Source organism: Micropterus dolomieu, linkage group LG05, assembly GCF_021292245.1.
Source record: "Micropterus dolomieu isolate WLL.071019.BEF.003 ecotype Adirondacks linkage group LG05, ASM2129224v1, whole genome shotgun sequence".
Lineage (NCBI taxonomy): Eukaryota > Metazoa > Chordata > Actinopteri > Centrarchiformes > Centrarchidae > Micropterus > Micropterus dolomieu.
In genome coordinates, this window is record NC_060154.1 from 10,603,942 (window position 1) to 10,611,875 (window position 7,934).

The 7,934-nt window shown below is 42.7% G+C and overlaps 1 long non-coding RNA gene across 1 annotated transcript in view; it reads right to left on the bottom strand.

The window, feature by feature from the left end:
- LOC123971180 overlaps positions 1–508 on the bottom strand; it is a 4,670-nt gene extending 4,162 nt beyond the window's left edge. Inside the window, exon 1 of the long non-coding RNA XR_006825144.1 lies at positions 489–508. This is a non-coding gene — a long non-coding RNA (uncharacterized LOC123971180). The remainder of the gene's footprint in view (positions 1–488) is intronic.
- Between the last annotated feature and the right edge of the window lie 7,426 nt (positions 509–7,934).

Consider the following 7,934-nt stretch of genomic DNA (forward strand, 5'->3'; position numbering starts at 1 on the left):
AGCCTTGTGCAGATCAACAATCTTGTCCCTGATTGTCCGTAGAAAGCTCTTTGGTCTTGCCCATGGTGCTGATGTTGGATGCTGGTTGTTTGGGTGTTGACAGGTGTCTTTTATACAGGTAACAAGGTGAGGCAGGTGTATTTGATGTAGATAATTGGTTGGGATTGGGGCTGTGTCTTAAAGAAAGACTAACTGGCTTGTAGGAGCCAGAATACTTGCTGTTTGGTAGGGGGTCAAATACTTGTTTTTCCTCATCAGATGGTCATCAATTTTTATAAATTCATATGATGTGATTTTCTGGAATTTTCTTTGGGATTCTGTCTTTCACTGTTAGAATGTACATATGATTAAAATTATAGATCGTTGCATTCTTTGTAAGTGGGCAAACCTGCAAAATCAGCAAGGGGTCAAATACTTATTTCCCCCACTGTATATTTCACCCAATAACCATAAGATATTCACAAAAAATAGTTTGCTGGTACACTTACCCTGTGTCCTATTCTGAGTCAAGATAAATAACTTGTAGCCACATTCAGGACAGAATCTAAATGACTTTTCCACTTTATTTCCACATTCTGGGCAAAACATGATGTACCTGATTGACAGACAACAGATAACAATGAGGGCAAATATTTTGATGTAAGCCTGCTTGTTGAGCATTATGTATTTCAGAAAGAATATACCATACCATTAAACTTAATGGTAATTCAGCCCATTATAAAACTAAAAAAGGATTTAGATCTTACTTTGTTATGCATGTAGTAGCTTTGCAACATCTAAAAAAGACTGAAGTAACTTTGCCTCACTTCCTTCTTCCTCTTTGTCTGCCTTTTTATTCTTTCAACGAGCTGAATGACCTGAGTAGCACTTAAAATTCAATAGTCGAAAATAATACCATATAATAATAATAATAATAATAATAATAATAACAACAGAAGCAAAATCTAGTAAAATCTTGTAATACAAAGACAATTTTTAAAAATAGCCTACCTCTCAGTATGACTAACCTCAGATTCACTATTACAGGAACAATAATATAATATAATAATAATATTTAATATTCTAGTCAGCATAATTTAACATATCTTTGTTGGAAAACACCTACCTTGTTTGCTCTACTTCCTTACATGGTTGAAGCTGCTAATCTGAGCTGAAAACTGATCTTACATAGCTTACTGACGGTAATGAATTTACTTTCATTTTCATTTACAGAAAGAGGTGTGGCTACTTTGTTTTTTCTGCATAAATTCTTTCGATTCTAAAGTGACATCTTCAAATTGCTTGTTTTGTCTGACCAACAAAGATATTTCATTTATTCTCCTATATGACAAAGAAAAGAAGCAAATCTTAACATTTGAGAAGTTGGTATTAGTTGAAATTAGTATTATATATAGACCAACTTTAGAGAGCATAAAGTGCAATAAAGATATTTCTAAATAGTATTTCAGAAAACTATATTATCTTTGTACAGTAGACTTTAAGACCAGTTCTCCTGAACAAAAAAAAATTATTTTTTTTACAGTCCATGCAATCTATGTTCACAGTAAAGTTTCTGTAAGTATGGAAACAATGCAAATGTTCTAAGATTATTTCAATAACATTAAGAAATCATACAGAAATACTGCTCCCGAAAAGTATCGCTATCATTATCAGTAGTATTATTATGCTAACAATTCATACAGTTCATTGACATGTTCCACAACCTTCTGATAAAGCACTGATACACACAGTCATACTCATTGGTAGCCATTAGGTGGCAACATTAATCAATCTAAAACCCTTCTCCTCTACCCTTACTCCCTATCATGAAACCACAGTGAGAAAAGGTTATGACCACATCTAAAATTGGACATATTTAATTAAAACACGGCACACATAATTAAAATGCACTATACACAATAGGAACATAACTTACTCAACTGGCAAGCAAAAGGTCTGCAAAAGTAGATCAGTCCAAACAAGCCACTGTACCAAGAGAGCTAAGGAGCAGGCAGTGGGGTTAAGAAAGGCAGACAACACTGCACAATGTCCAAGTGAAGTACTATTGCTGAGCAGAACCAGAGTAGATATTAATGGAGCACTGCAGCCGTGCTACTGAAATGCTGCTTTTGCTACAAAATGTAGTGTAGACAAGGAGTGAATGTTGAACAGAAGTGTTGTGCCAGATGTATTTACAATACCAGATAACATTTTCACTGTATGCCAACAATGGCAATAATAAACAATTACACCCCATCTGTAGTTTGAATGTGTTGTATCATAGCTTTAAAATCCCATTCTGGAAATGTACAATTAATTTTGGAGGCAAAAATGTAACATTCACCATACAATAAAACAAAACAGGCAGGGCTGTAAAAGGTGACTGAGAGAGATAAAACATGACAACTGGAAGAAAAAGTGCAGTAAAGAAGAAGGCTACAGGGAAGAATGACCTTTAAAATTTAATTAAATTCAGCATTAAAGCTTTTCCAAAGCACCTGAAACGTCTATTTTAATGGCACTGAAATGAAATAGCTGGGTATGTGGAGTTCATGTGGGGTGAATGTGGGGAATATTTTCCTTCCAAAATGCATGCATGCATGCATAATACCCAAGATGGCATTTATGAGGGAGGAAAATCACACTATTTTCTTCTGCCTCTGAAGTCAGTGCTCAAGGAGAGTGCTAAATCATATCATGTCATTGCTAGGCAGAATTGTTGACCGTGCTAACAGGCTTGGACTGTGTATGTGTGTTTGGGTGTGTGGGGGCTAATCTCAGTGCTGGGCTATTGAGTCCTCCTCCTCTTCTTTACCACCCACACATCTCTTTCACACACACACACACACACACACACACACACACACACACACACACACACACACACACCACTGCAGTCACTAGCCAATCACTACCTCTTTCAATTGCTTTTACCTGCGTCATTCTGCATGTGTTGCCATGGGGATCACTGATGCTCCCCCCACATTTTGTCTCTCTGCCTCTTCCAGTAAAAGGATGAAGCTGATTTGTGGCTGATGATGCAGACGGGCTGCAGACGTCATCACTTCCCTTGGGAAGGCGGCCTATTTACCAGTGGGCACAAATTATACCAAGCTGCCCAACATATTTATGGAACCACATCTAATCCCAGCCTGCCAGAAAAACATCTCTCTTTCTGCATCTAGCTCCATTCATCTCACAGAAATGTTGTTCCTTCTGAGGCATATTTTTATCCCTTGAACTGAGATGAAAACTCTTGTGAAGGTTTTGAAAATTTTTGTTTTAATATCTGCACCGTTTTATCTGTGATACTGTATAACTAATGGGAGATTACTGTCACATACTTACCCTCCACAAAGAGGTCAGAGGTCAGTTACCCAAGGAGCATTAGCCCCAGAGCTGGCAGAACTTCAGTGTTTTGAGCATTTAGCTGTCGTACCAGGGACAGATAACAGTGAAGGAAGTTGGCATGACATTACTTACAGGTTTCTGACTGGTCGTCTTGAAACCAGGAAATAGTGTTTACTTTTTTTGGAGGCTGCCACAGTGAGATTTCATATCTTTCGATATCGATAATTAGTATCAAATAGTTTTTTCTTTCAAGTTTAGAGGCTGATTTTTGCTCCTAAGTGAAAGTTGAAGAAACCTTATGGTTAATTGTGGCTTAAACTTTTCTTTATGGTCAACACTTGATGCCAAACGGTGGATCAAATCTGAGATAGAACATTCAAAATATTTATGATAAAATCTTAACAAATATTAAAGTAAAATTAAGTAACAGAATAAACATCTTAAAAAGAAAAATTAAGTCCTAATTTGTGTATGATTCAAGTGAATAAAATCAAACATTTATTGAATATTTATTAAACATTTGTTATATTGTTATTGAAAAAAATTATATTGCGATAATTATTGTTGGTGTTTTATTGTCCAGCCCTATGTGGCAACTGAAGTTGGTGCAGATACTCAAGGTTTAAACTGGACCTGAGGAAGCAGGAGCTCAGCTATTATTCTCCTAATAACAGTAACATAGTAATCTTGGTGAGTAATTCTCTGCAAAGACAGTTATTAGAGGCAAAAGGAAAGAGACCAAACTAATGTTGACAACTAGGCCTACTGGTTAATGTGATCAATTGTTGTTGCATAGTCGCTGTGAATATGGTAGGTAGAGGTATTTACCACAATAAAGGACATGCCCAGGCCACCTTATCAAATTTCTAGTCATGCTTTCAGGAACAGTACTTTCAATGAGTAACACATGGGTAATGACAGGGCATGATGCATGGGCAGGTAAAACTTCCCTTATACATAGTAAGGCTCCTATGCTCCTTCCCTTATATCTCCTTTAGTTTCTATTAACATATTTTTGAAAGCATTATTGCACTAGTAAAACATAATTTGGAGTTTGTATGTGCTGCTTTGTGCCTTTGTGGGAGTTTGTACCTACCTGTTATGCTGGACTTGGAATGGACTGGCAAGTGCTGGTCTAATCCTACAGAGGGAATCCATATTTCACACTGTGGAAACCACCCTTCAGACTTTCCTCCACGACCTTCGCTCTTTTCCTTTCATTTCATCCATCTCTGTCCACAGTTTTGTTTCCTGATTCAGGATTCTTGCAGCTACAGTGTTTCCTAGTTCAAACAGACATGCATATTATAAAGCATATTTACTCCAGACCTTTTTCTTAAGTAGCATTATTTTTGAGTAAAAATACTTAAGTAAAAGTCAAGCACTCAAAAGTTTGCTTAAGTACAAAAGTATGAGCATCAGAATATACTTAGAATTACAAAAGTAAAGTAGGGCCTACTCATTATTCACTATGGCCCATTTCAGAATGTTATTAATGTTAATATTGGATTATTATTATAATTATTCATACCTTCATGTGTAAGGTACACATCACTCTATGGTTGGTAAGGGTGTGGCCAATTAAATAAATTACTTTAATTTCTTATAAAAACAACATAATTTATTTGTTGATTATATTGACATTATGTATTATTAATCTGAACCTGCAAAGTAACTAGTAACTAAAGTTATCAACTAAATGTATATGTATGTAATGTAATATTTGCCTCTGAACTGTAGTGGAGTATAAGGAAATAGAAGTACCCAAGTGAAGAACATGTAGTCTAAAATTTAACTAGGAAAGTAAGTGAGTAACGTTTACTTTGTTACTTTCCACCACTGTTTAGCCTTTTACAGCCTGAAGCAAGTAGCTAAAGCTTGTTAGGCAGCCTCTAAAAGGGTTAGCTAACAACTGTAACGAAAACCTGTTGGTGGGTAACATTTAGGTGAGGTAGCTAGCTAGCTAGTTAGCAATGATTAGTGCTGATTAAAAACAATAAATACCTGTAAAATGAAATGGCCTTTCGTTTCATGGTGGTTAACTGGCAGTAACAGTGTAGGGCAGTTCCCCTTCGAGGGAACTCGAACTGCGTCGGTTACGACACTATGGGAACGCCTCTAGGCGTAGCAGGTCTGAACGTGAATGAAATCACTCCAATCCTATTGGCTTGTTGCTAGAACGGTAAGGCGTGACGGAATAACCGGAGGAGTATAAAGCACACCTGTACACACTCATCATTAGCTTTTTTCTATTCAGCAGGCGCTCTGTATGTTGTTTGAAGAAAGCTCCAGTCCTACAAGCAGTGTGTCTTACCTGTAGAAGAGGGGTTCACAGCGTGATCTGTCGGAGGATTTCGGGACGGCTGAGGCTTTTTCCCGACCTTCATCCGCTGGCTCCGACGCTTCTCCCGCTCGCGGTTTGGATCCAGAGACGCTGCAGCAATCCGACTCCGAGGAGGTGGACGTACTCAGCATGGTGGACGATGACTTCCGGGTGTCGGGGCGGCGTCATCAGGCGGCGCCCGACTATGACGTGCTGCTGGAGGTGGTGACTAGAGCCGTGGCTAAGCTCAACATCAACTGGCCACAGGAGGAGCAGACACCACAGGCTAGTGGTAAGCTTGATGAAAGGTTTCTTAAGCACCAAGCGCAACCTCCAACCGGGCTCTGCCATTCTTTCCTGATTTACATGATGAACTGAGTAAATCATGGGGCAGACCCTTCTCTACACGGCTTTCCACACCCCGATCACTGAACTACAGTAATGTGATGGGGGTTAGGGACCGTGGTTATGGGAGGATGCCTCGGGTGGAGGATGCGCTTGCAAGCTATCTCTCCCCTCGACTTGCGTCCTCCCTGGAGAAGCGTTACCCTCCAAGCCATGTCGCACCACATCTACGCTCGTGGGGCGTACATGGCAGCGGGCCAGGCAGGTGCGAGCTTGCACACCATGGCGGTGCTTCAAGCCTACCAAGCCGACCTGCTACAGGAGATGGTTCAGAGGGGGGTCCCTCTGAGGAAGATCTGGCGGAGCTTCGCAGAACCACAGAGCGTTAGACGCAGGGCTAAGCGTTCCGCCAGTACCTCCCTCGCCAGTCTGGACCCAAGGCAGCTGAGGCTGCCAGGCGTAGGTCCCTTCCCTCTACGAGCTCCTACGGAGAGGAGAGGAAGCAGAGTGTCGCTTCTCGGGGGCCCCCCCAAGGAGCTGGGGCAGCGAGACGGCGCTCTCACCCTCAGCCTTCTGAGAGATGCGATCTGAGGACCTTCATCCAGTCCCGACGGAGCTCAGGGAAGACCGGGGTAGGGGAGTCTTTCCGTCTGATTTGGGTTACGCGCAAGTGTCTTCGTTCCCTATCAGTTTGGAAGGAAACTTGGTTCCTGTCCCAGGGGCCCGTGCTGCGAGGGTCTTGTCACTGGCTGGTCATTTTGACAGACGCCTCCCTCACGGGCTGGGGCGCGGTCATGGGCGGCCGCTTTGCAAGGGGATCCTGGCAGGTGCATCAGTCCGAGTGGCATATCAACTGTTTCGAGATGTTGGCCGTGTTCCAGGCTCTAAGGAGTTTCCTGCCCGATCTCCAAGGCCACCACGTCGTGGATCGTTCCGACAACACAGCGGTGGTGGCCGAATCACCAGGGCGGTCTGCGCTCGTGCCCTCTGTACAGACTGGCACGTCAGATCCTCCTGTGGTCCCAGCAAAGGTTACTATCGCTCAGGGCGATGTATCTCTAAGCACTTGACCCTTAAGATGGCCTTTCTCCTTGCTATCACCTCTCTGAGGAGGGTGGGGGATCTCCAAGCACTTTCGGTTCCCCGCAAAGCCTGGAGTTTGCCCCGGGGAATATTAGGGCTATCCTGCACCCTCGTCCAGGATACATCCCTAAAGTGCCTTCTTGTGCGGCAGGGTCCACAGTGCTGCAGGCATTTATCCTCCACCTCATGGAGTATTTACACTCTGAGGTCCTCCCGTTGGAGGAAGGCTGACCAGCTGCTAGTGTGTTTTGTGTCCCCCAGGGCTGGGCTCCCTGCATCCAAACATACTATTAGCAACTGGATTGTTCAGACTATTTCCCTGGCCTATCAGGTGCACGGTTTGCCTTCACCTGTGGCTGTGAGGGCTCATTCTACCAGAGGCATGGCGGCCTCTCAAGCCCTCCTTTCCGGGGCCTCTTTGCAGGATGTTTGTTTAGCGGCTGGCTGGGCCACTCCGCACACATTCATTCGGTTTTACAGTCTTGACCTTCCTTCGGCACCTGGCACTCGTGCGCTCTCCTCTTAGTCGTGCCACTTTATTGCACACTAGGGCAGGCGGGGTTTTCGGCACGGTTTAGTGGGTATCTCGTTCCCATAGTGTCGTAACCGACGCAGTTCGAGTTCCCCGAGAAGGGGAACGAGACACTGCGTCGGTGTGCTCCGGTTATTCCGTCACACCTTACCGTTCTAGCAACAAGCCAATAGGATTGGAGTGATTTCATTCACGTTCAGACCTGCTTCGCCTAGAGGCGTTCCCATAGTGTTGTAACCGACGCAGTGTCTCGTTCCCCTTCTCGGGGAACCATGGTTACATACGTAACCCGAGACGTTCTCCCATTAGCGCTGCTCTGCT